The sequence below is a fragment of the Aegilops tauschii genome, chromosome 3 (assembly GCF_002575655.3).
Source record: "Aegilops tauschii subsp. strangulata cultivar AL8/78 chromosome 3, Aet v6.0, whole genome shotgun sequence".
Lineage (NCBI taxonomy): Eukaryota > Viridiplantae > Streptophyta > Magnoliopsida > Poales > Poaceae > Aegilops > Aegilops tauschii.
In genome coordinates this window covers 497,737,750-497,751,979 of record NC_053037.3, presented here as the reverse complement: position 1 = coordinate 497,751,979, position 14,230 = coordinate 497,737,750, and positions in this window count along the sequence as shown.

The window sequence follows — 14,230 nt, the reverse complement described above, 5'->3', positions numbered from 1 at the left end:
CCGTGGATCTTTTCTGTTTAATCACAGATTAGTCCCTGGACTAAAACCCTTATAACTTTTTAATAAAAGATGATTTTTGAGTGATTCTTTTTCTGTCAGTCTTGTATTTCTGCCTAGTTTTTTATAGTATTTATTTGGAAAATTTTTGGATCAAATTTTATGCACGCGATGATTTTCACGATAGTGTACGTTTTCGCTATACCGTAGGTTCCGGAAGAGGTGACGGAGCCGCGAACTTCGCCGAGCTAGACTCCGACTTCTCCGAACCAGTCAAGCATGTTTGAACCTTTGATATGATAGGTGTTTTGCATGTTGCTTGAATGGTTTGTGCATGGCATATGAGCATCGGTGAGTATCTCGTTGCATGTGAGGCAACTATCCGTGTGTTCCGAAGTTACGGTGATCTCTGATGAGAGATGGCCTAGTCATGCGGTGACATGAAAGGCAGTAAGGTGGTATTGTTGTAGCATGCCAGCCTTACGACATCCGATAAACTCCGACGTTAACGTGGACTGAGTCACGTTACCGCCCTTTCCCTTTCGTGCTACCACATGTTTTCTGCAAGGAATACGGTTTAGTAAGTTGTTAACCTCTTTCCGTGTACACACCAAATAGAGGGGCCGGGATGAGGGTTCCATGGCCCTGGATTAAAGCCAGTCATCTGTTCAGGGGGCATGGGTGTTTCCGGTTGGGACCGAGAGGGGGGCACCCCTTAGAGCGCGCGTATATAAATTTGATCCCATGCTACGCGAGATTGTAGCCTCCCCGTCTCAAGGTTTTTCTTGAACGTTGCCGAGTGTGATTCCTGGCTTCGGAATGTTGAATGGGTGTGTACTGGTTAGATGTGTTTCTTCCAAAACACTGTAAACGGAACTAGTCCCCGTGACTACTGAAATCCGTTGGCTGTGGTTAAAGTACAAACTCTGCAGAGTCAAATCCTTCCGAGTCATCGTATCCATGGTCAAGGACCGTGACCAGTGTATCCATATCTATGTCAAATTCTCGTGGTATTTCCCCAGTGAACAAGTTTGAGTGGTAAATTGGTTGAACGTTATTCCGTGGATGGACTAACCCTGTTGCTTATTTCATACCTGGTTATGCCCTTGAAATGATTTAAATTCTTGAGCTACTGAGACATCAAGTTATGAAATATAAGCCCTTTATGTGATGTCGCTCAGACGTCCGACTGTGGCATGTTTGTCTTTTACTTCCAATATAAGCCCTTTATGCGATGTCGCTCAGACGTCCGACTGTGGCACTCTTGTCATTTACTTTTAATATAAGCCCTTTATGTGATGTCGCTCAGACGTCCGACTGTGGCATGTTTGTCTTTTACTTTCAATATAAGCCCTTTATGCGATGTCGCTCAGACGTCCGACTGTGGCACTCTTGTCATTTACTTTTATTATAAGCCCTTTATGTGATGTCGCTCAGACGTCCGACTGTGGCACGCACTGTCATTTATTTTCTATTATAAGCCCTTTATGTGGTGTCGCCTTGACGCCCGACTACGGCATTGTTATTCTTGTGTTTCCTCTTGAGGAGTCATTCAGACACTCGTTTGGCCCTCAGTATTTTACTTTGGGATTTCGGGAGGACTACCGCCCGACTTCTCTTTTATTTCCCATGCAATGTTATCTCTATGTCTGAGTGCGCTTGTTAATCTGTTCATATGCATCATGTTTTCATTTGTTATATCTTATGTCCGAACTGTCTTGCGAGTACTTTCATAGTACTCACCTGGCTTGTTGATTTGGCCAGATGTTGACGAAGGCGATCTCATGGATGAAGAGTTTGATAGTGAGTCCGACGCCTAGAGGAGTCCCAGTCAGTCTCGTGCGATCCTGGATATTGGTCACTTGTATTATATACGCTTCCGCCACCCACAATAAGTATACTCGAGCCTCACTCCGACGCTCGAAGAGTTGTTAGATTCAGGAGTCTTGTCACCCACTCCGCTGAGATATTTTCCACCACCGCTTTTATCGTGAGTTAGTAGTTTTGCCACCCTATCCGCCTTTATGTATTATTGGCGTGTTTGTAATAAATTGTTGAGCAGTCTCCGCTCAACCTTGTATTGTATTCAGTACTCCTGGTATTTTCTTCTGTGACCAAGATATTGTCTACCATTGAGAAGGAATTCTTCTTTACTGGTCCGTAAAAGGGATCGGTCTCTCAATAAATATTTTTATTGGAAAACCGGTCGTGACAGTTTATGATCAAGATTATCTATGAACAATATTTGAATCTCCTCTGAATTCTTTTATGTATGATTGGTTATCTTTGCAAGTCTCTTAGAATTATCAGTTTGGTTTGGCCTGCTAGATTGATCTTTCTTGCAATGGGATAAGTGCTTAGCTTTGGGTTCAATCTTGCGGTGCTCGATCCCAGTGACAGAAAGGGAAACGACACGTATTGTATTGTTGCCATCGAGGGTAAAAAGATGGGGTTTATATCATATTGCATAAGTTTATCCCTCTACATCATGTCATCTTACTTAAAGCATTACTCTGTTCTTATAAACTTAATACTCTAGATGCATGCTGGATAGCGGTCGATGTGTGGAGTAATAGTAGTAGATGCAGAATCGTTTCGGTCTACTTGTCACGGACGTGATGCCTATATACATGATCATACCTAGATATTCTCATAACTATGCTCAATTCTATCAATTGCTCGACAGTAATTCGTTTACCCATCGTAATACTTATGCTATCTTGAGAGAAGCCACTAGTGAAACCTATGGCCCCCGGGTCTATTTTCTATCATATTAATCTCCCGACAACAAGCTATTTCTGGCGCCGTTTATTTTACTTTGCATCTTTGTTTAATCTTTATCGCAAAAATACCAAAAATATTATCTTATCATATCTATTAGATCTCACTCTCATAAGTGACCGTGAAGGGATTGACAACCCCTTTATCGCGTTGGTTGCGAGGTTCTTATTTGTTTGTGTAGGTGCGTGGGACTCACGCGTGGTCTCCTACTGGATTGATACCTTGGTCCTAAAAAACTGAGGGAAATACTTACGCTACTTTACTGCATCACCCTTTCCTCTTCAAGGGAAAACCAACGCAGTGCTCAAGAGGTAGCAAGAAGGATTTCTGGCGCCATTGCCGGGGAGTCTATGCACAAGTCAAGACATACCAAGTACCCATCACAAACTCTTATCCCTCGCACTACATTATTTGCCATTTGCCTCTTGTTTTCCTCTCCCCCACTTCACCATTGCCGTTTTATTCGCCCTCTCTTTTCTGTTCGCCTCCCTCTTTCTTTTGCTCCTCACACTTTCTGCCGTTATGTCTGAAATTGGGGAAATTATTGTCGATATGGACAATAATAATAACATGGAAAATTCTGATGCTCCTGCTGAAGAACCCCCTATCTTACATACAAAAAAATTCCGAATCGGTAGTGGTAATATTATTGGAAAAGGAGTTATCCAAGATTTCTTTACTTGTGCCGGTGCTTTGCCTTCTATGGGTAGTTCTATTCTTCATAGAACTAGTAGTCTTGCAGACGCTATCGCCATGCTTGTAGTTGAACTTGAAAGGCAATTTATGCACACGCGTCCTTGCATACAAAGGATTTTCCTAGAATTTTCTAATATTGAGCATTCTTCTATTAAGCGTGCTGCTACTATCTTTTTGGCTCATGAATTCAGATTTATAATAAAAGAGGCCAAAGAAATCTTTGCACACTATAGGGTGGACGCTGGCCGCCCTCCCATAGAGGCAATCCTCTTTGATCAACAGGAAATAATGCGTTTTCAATCTCTAGACTATGTTGCTTTTAATGAAAACCTTAGAAAAAGAGTTCCTACCAATGTTCTAGTTGATAGAATTTCCGAACTTAATAATGATTTTGCTATTCGAAATAATGAGCTAGGATATTCTCTCAAGTATAGGCTCACGAAGTTCTGTCAGAAGAATGCTTATAATGATGAATTGGTTGTGCAATACGAAGGGCCGAAGGAGGAACCTATACCTCCCAAAATTGATCTTGGGGACTTCTGTCCCATTAAATTTAGCCCTTTTGATTACTTTTGCTTGCCTCAAAGAAAACTTTCTGCTGAACGTAGAGAATATGAAATGAGTTTTCATGATCTATCCTATTATTATGGCAATACCTAGATCTATCCTTGTTTTTATGCCTAGCTAGGGGCGTTAAACGATAGCGCTTGTTGGGAGGCAACCCAATTTTATTTTAGTTTTTTTTTGCTTTTTGCTTCTGTTTAGGAATAAATATTTGATCTATCCTCTGGTTAGATTTGTTTTTATGTTTTAATTAGTGTTTCTGCCAAGTTAAACCTATAGGATCTTCTTGGATGATAGTTATTTGATCTTGCTGAAAATTCCAGAAACTTTCTGTTGACGAAAACAATTGTTTAAAATCACCAGAACGTGATAAAATACTGATTCCAATTGCAGTAGATGAATAAACAAATTTTAGGTCTTCCTATTTTTGTAGAATTTTTTGAGTTCCAGAAGTTTGCGTTAGTTACAGATTACTACAGACTGTTCTGTTTTTGACAGATTCTGTTTTTCGCGTGTTGTTTGCTTATTTTGATGAATCTATGGCTAGTAAAAGAATTTATAGACCATAGAGAAGTTGGAATACAGTGGGTTTAACACCAATATAAATAAAGAATGAGTTCAATACAGTACCTTGATGTGGTGTTTTGTTTTCTTTCGCTAACGGAGCTCACGAGATTTTCTGTTGAGTTTTGTGTTGTGAAGTTATCAAGTTTTGGGTAAGGATTTGATGGATTATGGAGCAAGGAGTGGCAAGAGCCTAAGCTTGGGTATTCCCATGGCACCCCAAGGTAATGTAAGGACACCAAAAAGCCAAAGCTTGGGGATGCCCCGGAAGGCATCCCCTCTTTCGTCTTCGTCCATCGGTAACTTTACTTGGAGCTATATTTTTATTCACCACATGATATGTGTTTTGCTTGGAGCGTCTTGTATGATTTGAGTCTTTGCTTTTTAGTTTACCACAATCATCCTTGCTGTACACACCATTTGAGAGAGACACACATGATTCAGAATTTATTAGAATACTCTATGTGCTTCACTTATATCTTTTGAGCTATATAGTTTTTGCTCTAGTGCTTCACTTATATCTTTTAGAGCATGGTGGTGGATTTGTTTTATAGAAACTTTTGTTCTCTCATGCTTCACTTATATTATTTTGAGAGTCCTACAAAACAGCATGGTAATTTGCTTTAATCATAAAAATTGGTCCTAATATGATAGGCATCCAAGATTAAGAAAAAATCTTATGAGTGTGTTGAATACTATGTAAGTTCTCCATGCTGGTTTCTTCGATGTGACAAAATGCAGTGTCCCACATATGCCGTATTCTTTTATTCTTACGACATTTAGCGTCAGTGCTATGGATGTTCACTTTTAACAGAAAAAAATGCAACATACATCCTATTCACAATAGGAGTATGGCCTTTTGTTCATAACATCGAACAACTATTGTTCTCTTGCAACTTTTATGCAATGGGCTAGAGTGTACAAAACTCTATAATTAATTATAAAAAAAAACACAGGTAATATGCTGATGAGAAGTACCGTAACTTTTACAAAGTTTCCATCAGATATTATGATCTCATTGTTGGTCATTTAGGCCGTTGTAGTTTCTTGCAACGATTCGCAACAATATGAATCGAGTCAATATCGTTGTGATCAACTTTTAACCACAAAACCAAAAACTAATGATTAACAATTTGATCATAATTCCCAAGAACTACACTTGACCAACTTTCACTACATCTTATAACTTGTATGGCATTCATACCTGAGCTGGACATTCCAGTCTTCTTTCCTTTCTGCCTTTTTACTTCTTGTAGTTTTACTTCCTATATTTCTCCTACTCATAGAACAAGAATCCAACTTTAAGAGTGGCGTGAGCCCCAAACTTCCCTAGGCATGTAAGTCTCATTACATCCTTTGGTTTTGTTCTTTCTCTTTAAGTTATCACCATCAACTCATGACTGGTGTTCTTCTGGACCTTACACATTTTAGTTTTAAACATAGTTGAGCATTTCACTAGAACTTGCAAACAAAACACTTTTTTAGATATCAGATATCTTTTAACCTTTGTTTATTTCTGGAAAAAAATTCAGTTCCAAGAATATCACATAACTATCCCAAACATTTTGCAATTCGGGTTACTCGGAAGCAAGCAGACCGTAATGTAATTCTAGCCTTTTGGATCAAAGGACTTGAGTCTTGTCATCCATAGCACCTGTTGGAGGGTATTGTAAGCATGCAATAGAAACAATATTTCTTGGCACTGTAGACAACGATCCTCTCATTACATTTACCAATCGTAAAGATTCAACCAGATAAATAACAGTCAATCAACTTCAACATGAAAGGTGGAACCATGAGCCATAATTCTATAACTATAATGCAAACTACACATAGACATTGTTCCTAATTAGATTGCACTAGTGATTAGACATAATTAGTTCATAATTATGCTCCCACTTAAATCTATATCTCTCAAGTCAATCAACTTCAACATGAAAGGTGGAACCATGAGCCATAATTCTACAACTATAATGCAAACTACACATAGACATTGTTCCTAATTAAATTGCACTAGTGATTAAACATAATTAGTTCATAATTATGCTCCCACTTAAATCAATATCTCTCATAATTGATTTTAAGTGATTCAAGACCCTGATCTGATTCACAACAATTGATGTGGACATCACTGATGACGTGAACTTCAACCGGTAGGCAAACCTTTGCCGATCATATCTCCATATGACTCTTCATCTTTTGATGCTTCGTGCTCCGAGCTCACAACTATTCTGCCAGAACTTCAAGACAACCGAGTGCTATCTGCTCACATGGTCTTACCATCCACCCGACTTACACCTCACACCCCATTTGTACTCATATGGACATAACGCACTCCAGAACGCTACGTGTTATAGACGGCGTTGGGGAACGTAGTATTTCAGAAAAATTCCTACGATCATGCAAGATCTATCTAGGAGAAGCATAGCAACGAGCGGGGAGAGTGTGTCTACGTACCCTCGTAGACCGAAAGCGGAAGCGTTTTATCAACGCGGTTGATTTAGTCATACGTCTTCACGATCCGACCGATCCTAGCACCGAACGTATGGCACCTCCATGTTTAGCACACGTTCAGCTTGATGACGTCCCTCGTACTCTTGATCCAGTTGAGGCCGAGGGAGAGTTTCGTCAGCATGCTGGCGTGGTGACGGTGATGATGAAGTTACCGGCGCAGGGCTTCGCCTAAGCACTATGACGATATGACCGAGGTGTGTAACTGTGGAGGGGGGCACCGCACACGGCTAAAAGATCAACTTGTGTGTCTTTGGGGTGCCCCCTCCCACGTATATAAAGGGGGGAGGGAGGAGGAGGCCGGCCAAGGTGTGGCGCGCCCAAGGGGGGGAGTCCTACTCCAAGTAGGATTCGCCCCCCCTTTCCTATTCCTACAAGGAGAAGGGGGAAAGGGGAGGAGGAGAGAAAGAAAGGGGGGCCGCCCCCCAACCCTAGTCTAATTCGGTTTGGGCTTGGGGGGCGCGCGCCTCTACCTAGCTGCTGCCTCCTCTCTTCCTCTAGGGCCCATGAAGGCCCATTAACCCCCCGGGGGGTTCCGGTAACCCCCCGGTACTCCAGAAAATACCCGATACACTTCGGAACCATTACGATGTCCGAATATAACCTTCCAATATATCAATCTTTATGTCTCGACCATTTCGAGATTCCTCGTCATGTCCGTGATCTCATCCGGGACTCCGAATAAACTTCGGTCATCAAAACACATAACTCATAATACAAATCGTCATCGAACGTTAAGCGTGCGGACCCTACGGGTTCGAGAACTATGTAGACATGACCGAGACACATATCCGGTCAATAACCAATAGCGGAACCTGGATGCTCATATTGGCTCCTACATATTCTATGAAGATCTTTATCGGTCAAACCGCATAACAACATACATTGTTCCCTTTGTCATTGGTATGTTACTTTCCCGAGATTCGATCGTCGGTATCATCATACCTAATTCAATCTCGTTACCGGCAAGTCTCTTTACTCGTTCCGTAATGCATTATCCCGCAACTAACTCATTAGTCACATTGCTTGCAAGGCTTATAGTGATGTGCATTACCGAGAGGGCCCAGAGATACCTCTCCGAAACACGGAGTGACAAATCCTAATCTAGATCTATGCCAACCCAACAAATACCTTCGGAGACACCTGTAGAGCATCTTTATAATCACCCATTTACGTTGTGATGTTTGATAGCACACAAAGTGTTCCTCCGGTATTCGGGAGTTGCATAATCTCAAGTCTGAGGAACATGTATAAGTCATGAAGAAAGCAGTAGCAATGAAACTGAAACGATCATAATGCTAAGCTAACGAATGGGTCTTGTCCATCACATCATTCTCCTAATGATGTGATCCCATTCATCAAATGACAACACATGTCTATGGTTAGGAAACATAAACATCTTTGATAAACGAGCTAGTCCGGTAGAGACATACTAGGGACACTTTGTTTTGTCTATGTATTTACACATGTATCAAGTTTCCGGTTAATACAATTCTAGCATGAATAATAAACATTTATCATGATATAAGGAAATAAAATAATAACTTTATTATTGCCTCTAGGGCATATTTCCTTCAGTCTCCCACTTGCACTAGAGTCAATAATCTAGTTCACATCGCCATGTGATTTAACACCAACAGTTCACATCACCATGTGATTAACACCCTGATACGTCCCCGTCGTATCTACTTTTCCAAACACTTTTGCCCTTGTTTTGGACTCTAACTTGCGTGATTTGAATGGAACTAACCCGGATTGACGCTGTTTTCAGCAGAATTGCCATGGTGTTATTTATGTGCAAAAACAAAAGTTCTCAGAATGACCTGAAACTCCACAGAGATTATTTTTGGAAATAATAAAAAATACTGGCGAAAGAATCAAGGCCAGGGGGACCACACCCTTGCCACGAGGGTGGGGGGCGCGCCCCTGCCTCGTGGGCTCCCTGGAGCTCCACCGACCTCAACTCCAACTCCATATATTCGTGTTCGGGGAGAAAAAATCAGAGAGAAAGATTCATCGCGTTTTACGATACGGAGCCGCTGCCAAGCCCTAAACTCTCTCGGGAGGGCTGATCTGGAGTCCGTTCGGGGCTCCGGAGAGGGGAATCCGTCGCCGTCGCCATCATCAACCATCCTCCACCAATTTCCTGATGCTCACCGCCGTGCATGAGTAATTCCATCGTAGGCTTGCTGGACGGTGATGGGTTGGATGAGATTTATCATGTAATCGAGTTAGATTTGTTAGGGTTTGATCCCTAGTATCCACTATGTTCTGAGATTGATGTTGCTATGACTTTACTATGCTTAATGCTTGTCACTAGGGCCCTGTCAGGACCGGATTTTCGGGATATTGATTCTCCAGAAAATGGCCCTTATGCTCACCAGCCCCAAGATTACTGTTAGCTGATGAGGCACCAACTTGATACAAGAAATTACAAGCAAGCACAAAATATGTAGTACAAGACCATTGTGGCCTATGAGTACAACACTAGGTTTCTAGTGGTTGATGGCGGAAGCGGTTTGTGGTTCATCTGCGTCTATGGGACTCCATTTCCCACAAGAACAGCTGACCAGGATAACTCCTATCTTCGCGAGGCCGCTGACAACACGGCGTAGGTTCCGGGGCCGTCGTCGTAACACTCTTCTCCGTGCAAGAAATCTGGCCAAGACAATAGCCAGGGACAAGCCAGTGAGTACGTTTGAATGTACTCGCAAACATCAAGAACACGGGTAATCCATGATGCACGCATGTGGGTAGCATATGAATATGAAATATAGAAATAGAATGTAGTGATCGAGTGTCTGAAATGACTCCTCGAAAAAGGGTGCAAATAAATTAACAATGCCGCAGTCGGGCGTCTGAGCGACACCACATAAAGGGCTTATAAATGACAGCAATAACAAGCATGCCACAGTCGGGCGTCTATGCGACACCAAATAAAGGGCTTATAAATAAAAGAAATAACAATTATGCCACAGTCGGGCGTCTGAGCGACACCACATAAGGGGCTGATAATAGAATAGTTGCAGTGAGTATCCAGGAGGTGGAACCGTCCCAGGGATACTCAATAATTTAAAATAATGAAAAGGGTTAGTCCACAATAATAGTAATCATAATCGTCACAAGTCACAAGTCGTGATCCAAGTTCTGGTTGAGCAGCTTTGCCTCCGAAGACCGACACTTGACCTATCCCAGACTGTAGTCCTTAACCATGGACACGGCTATTCGAATAGATGTATAATCTCTGCAGAGGGTGTACTCTTTACCCATGGGTAACGGATTTCTTTAGTCCATCGGGACTAATTCCGTCTACGATCTTTTAATTGAAAACACGCCTGACCTGCACACACCAGCTTAACTTACCGGTGTCTGGAATCACCCACGACACCTGTCAAGCGAAACTCTAAGTGGGGAGGCTACAACCTCGACGTAGCATGGGATCACAAAATTTATACCGCGCGCAAACTAGGGGAGCTACCCCTTCGGCTACAACCGAAACACCCATGCCCCCTGACCGGATGAATGGCTTTAATCCATGGCCATGGCACCCTCATCACGGCCTGTCTGTACGGTGTGTGCTAGAAAGGGGTTGACAACTTACTGAACCATACCCTACCTACGGCAGGGACAAGTGGTAGTACGAATCAAGTATGGGGGTTACTGGGACAAGACTCGATCTACGGCCGACTCAGGAGGTTCAAGTATTTTCTGCATGATTAGCATAATAAAAATATTTCCAATAACAGATAAGCTTAACACTCATCAAGCCTCACTATGCCATACCGGACATACTCGTCTCGACGAGGAACTAGGGACAAGCTCGCGTCTACCCAAGACCGCGACTTTCCCGACTTCCTTCCGGTATGCATGAGGAGCTTACGAGGATGATCACTATCACCAGCATATCCATTTATCACAGCAAAGAAAACTCCACCATGCACTCATGCATATGATTTTTATCGTCACATAAAATAGCTTATGCTCCAAGTCAAGGTCATGTTGTAACTGTGTCAACAACATCCAAAATATTAAACCAGGGTCCAGAATGCTTGCCTTCAAGTGTATGCATGTGGGGGTGCATTTTTGAAGGTTGCCTTTCTCCAAAAATCCTATTTTGAGAAATATACAAATAACACACATTTCAAATACAGTACAAAAAGTTGTCCCAAATATTTTTGAAATAAATCTTAAAATAAACTAGATGAAATTTGAGAGAGGTAGGAAAAAGAATCAACTCATTTGGAGTTTTATTTTAAAAGTTATAGCGAGTCAAAGATCAGTCAAAGTTCTGTTTTAATAAAATCAGAAAAAGGAAAACGCTTCGGGAAAAATACGCTTTCAAAGCAGAGGTGACGTACTCGGGATCTTTGCGCTTTCACTTAAACAGAGAGGACGGCCGCGCGGGTCACTGACAGTGGGTCCAGCGGGCCCACTAGTCAGGTTTGACTGGTCTACCTCTCCCTCCTTTCTCTCTGCCCGAACGGGGCGGGGCTCCGGCGATCACCGTCGGCGAACGGCAGCTCCCCACGGGGTCCCGAGGGCAGGGATGGATCCGCCAGGCCGGGGCGGTCCTCCCAGTGGGCGCTAGGCAGGTGGGGACGGAGGAGGTCACCGGCGGCGAGCTCCGCGGCGGACGGAGGTTCGGGAGCAGAGTGGGTTTTGGGCTCCGGGGGTCCTTGGTCGAGGCCGAGGCGCTAGGCAGCTCCGCACGACTATGGGGAAACTCTTGGTGGCGTTGGATTGGCGGGGGAGGGCCTGGCTGGGACGCACGGCACCGGATTGCGGCGGCGACCGAACTGGCCGGAGTCGAGGAAGAAAGCCCATCCCCGTCGATTGCTGGCTGCGGGAGAACTATGGAGGTGGCCTGGGGTTGCCTGAGTGCTCGGAGGGGCACGGGGCCTCCTTTTATAGCGCGACGGGGCTGGCTCCGCGGCGGGGGATAAGATCAACGATGAGTCGCCGTTGCTGTAGCTGCAGGGCGTCGTGGCGGCGACGAGCACGTGCCGACGAGCATGTGGATAAGCACGGGCTGTTCCCCGGGGCAGCTGGCGCGCGCGGGTGGCTTGGGCGGCGCCGTCCACAGCAGAGCCCGCTGCCGACGCCGGCGTGCCGCCAAGGGAGCTCTGGCGGCGGCGCTGTAGGGCGCCAGTGCGGCTTGGAGGTTTGCTGCGAGGGGGCGAGTGTATGGCGCGGCGCTGCAGGCGAGCTGGGGCCAGTGACGGGACGTGTCGACCCGAGCGCACGCACGTGCAAAACACGCGCTCTGGCCGCGCTCAGAGCACGCACAACAGGTGTTCGACGGAATGCCAGTGCGCGCTAGAGGGCTTGGGTGAGGCTGGAAGTCAACAGGCCAGGCTTAGGGACATCTAGGAGGTTAGTGGACATGCTGGATAGGTCAGGGGCTCAAGTCCACAATGCAAGCTAGGAGACATGCCAAAACTGTTCTTGCACACAGGGTGTTCGACAGAATGCCATGGGCATCTAGGAAATTCTTGGGGTGGCCAAACTCTCCAGATCCTAGTCTCTTTAGGAGCTCAAGAAGGTGGGAATGTTAGTTTGGCAAAAACAGAAAGTTGATAGTGCAAGTTTTTGAGAAAACCAGTTTTGGGCAGAAACTCAAGGCTATCATTGCATGCACCAAAAGTACTCCAATGGGTCCAATCTCCTGGACTTAAGGGTTTGGTAGGGAGGACTATAAGTAGGAAAAAGCTCATGGGCACTAGAGCAAAATAAAATAGAGTTGCAGTGCAAATCACCAAACTGGACCAGAATGGAAATGGAGATGATTCACTCAAATTTTGCAAAGAACATCACTGGGTTTTTGCATGAAGCTGAGTTATGAGCATCAACTGACATCTCCAAACACTTGGAAGAATTTTTAGAAGAATATTTAAATAGGTTGTAGTGCAAAAATGCCTACTGGACCAGATTTGAAACATTGATGTAGAGCTCAAAATCTCCAATAACCAAAAGATATTTTTGCATGAAAGTGATGTGGAAAATTCACATGACATCCCCAAATTTTGGTGAAAATATTAGAAGCATTTATCAAATGGTTGCAGTGCAAAAAGGGGCTCCAAATTTATGAAAGAGTATTTTAAAAGAATAAAGCTCATGAAAAAATAATTATGCAAACAAATCCACTGATAAAGAATTGTTTTTATAAAGAGGGCATACAAGTTCCAATAATATTTTTGGAAAGTTTCTACTTGAGGTAAAAACCCACAATAGTAAAGAGAAGAGAGGTTCTGAAATCAAAGGAGAAATCCAGAAAAACAAAAATTTAATTTCCTGGCAAAATTTTAATTAATAAAACAAGGTCAAATTTTTGGGGTGTTACAACACCACCCCCCTTAAGAAAAATCTCGTCCTCGAGATTTGCTAAGGGTTAAATTTTAAAGATAATACCCCCATTAGTTGAAAGCAAGAGTTTGCGCGTAGCACGAATTTAGGGTACAAACATAAGCATGCAACACACAAATAAACATAGCTATGACGTTTATAATGAAAACGGCAAAAGGACAGGGTCCTGAGAAAACGTCTCTGGTACTGGGGCGCACAGGCAGACATCCTTTAATAGTGGTGATACAGAATCACACAATTACAAGGCGTGGAAAAAATAATAAGGCTTGTTATTACTCGAGCGACTTAGTCTACTCCGTTAATATCCAAGCGGGCTTGCCTAGTGGACGTCGAATCTTCCCCACGGGTTTCACCGTCGGGATTGGCCGCATGAGGTTGAGGGGCTGCAGGGTCGGGGTAGCGATGATGACCATCGCGGGGGTTGTTGGCCACAACCCCGTTGGAGTGTGTTCCCAAAAGGCGACGAAGCACTTCTGGGGACATCAAAGTATTTTGGCCGATGGCTGGGGCAGACCGCAAGGACTCGATCGGGTGTCCGAACAGCACGACTGGGTTGTCGGCGTTTGGCTCCACTTCTCCTCTCGCCGGGGCTCGGCGAAACAGTTCTCCACGAGCTGCGATCAGATCAAGAGTGATTTGATCGAATAGTCCCTCGAGTGCACTTACATAGCGCACTAGATGCAATAGTGCAGGATCCGTCTCGTGATCTCCGTTGGCAACCTGGGGCGGCCTACCATACCCGTTACGACTGGGG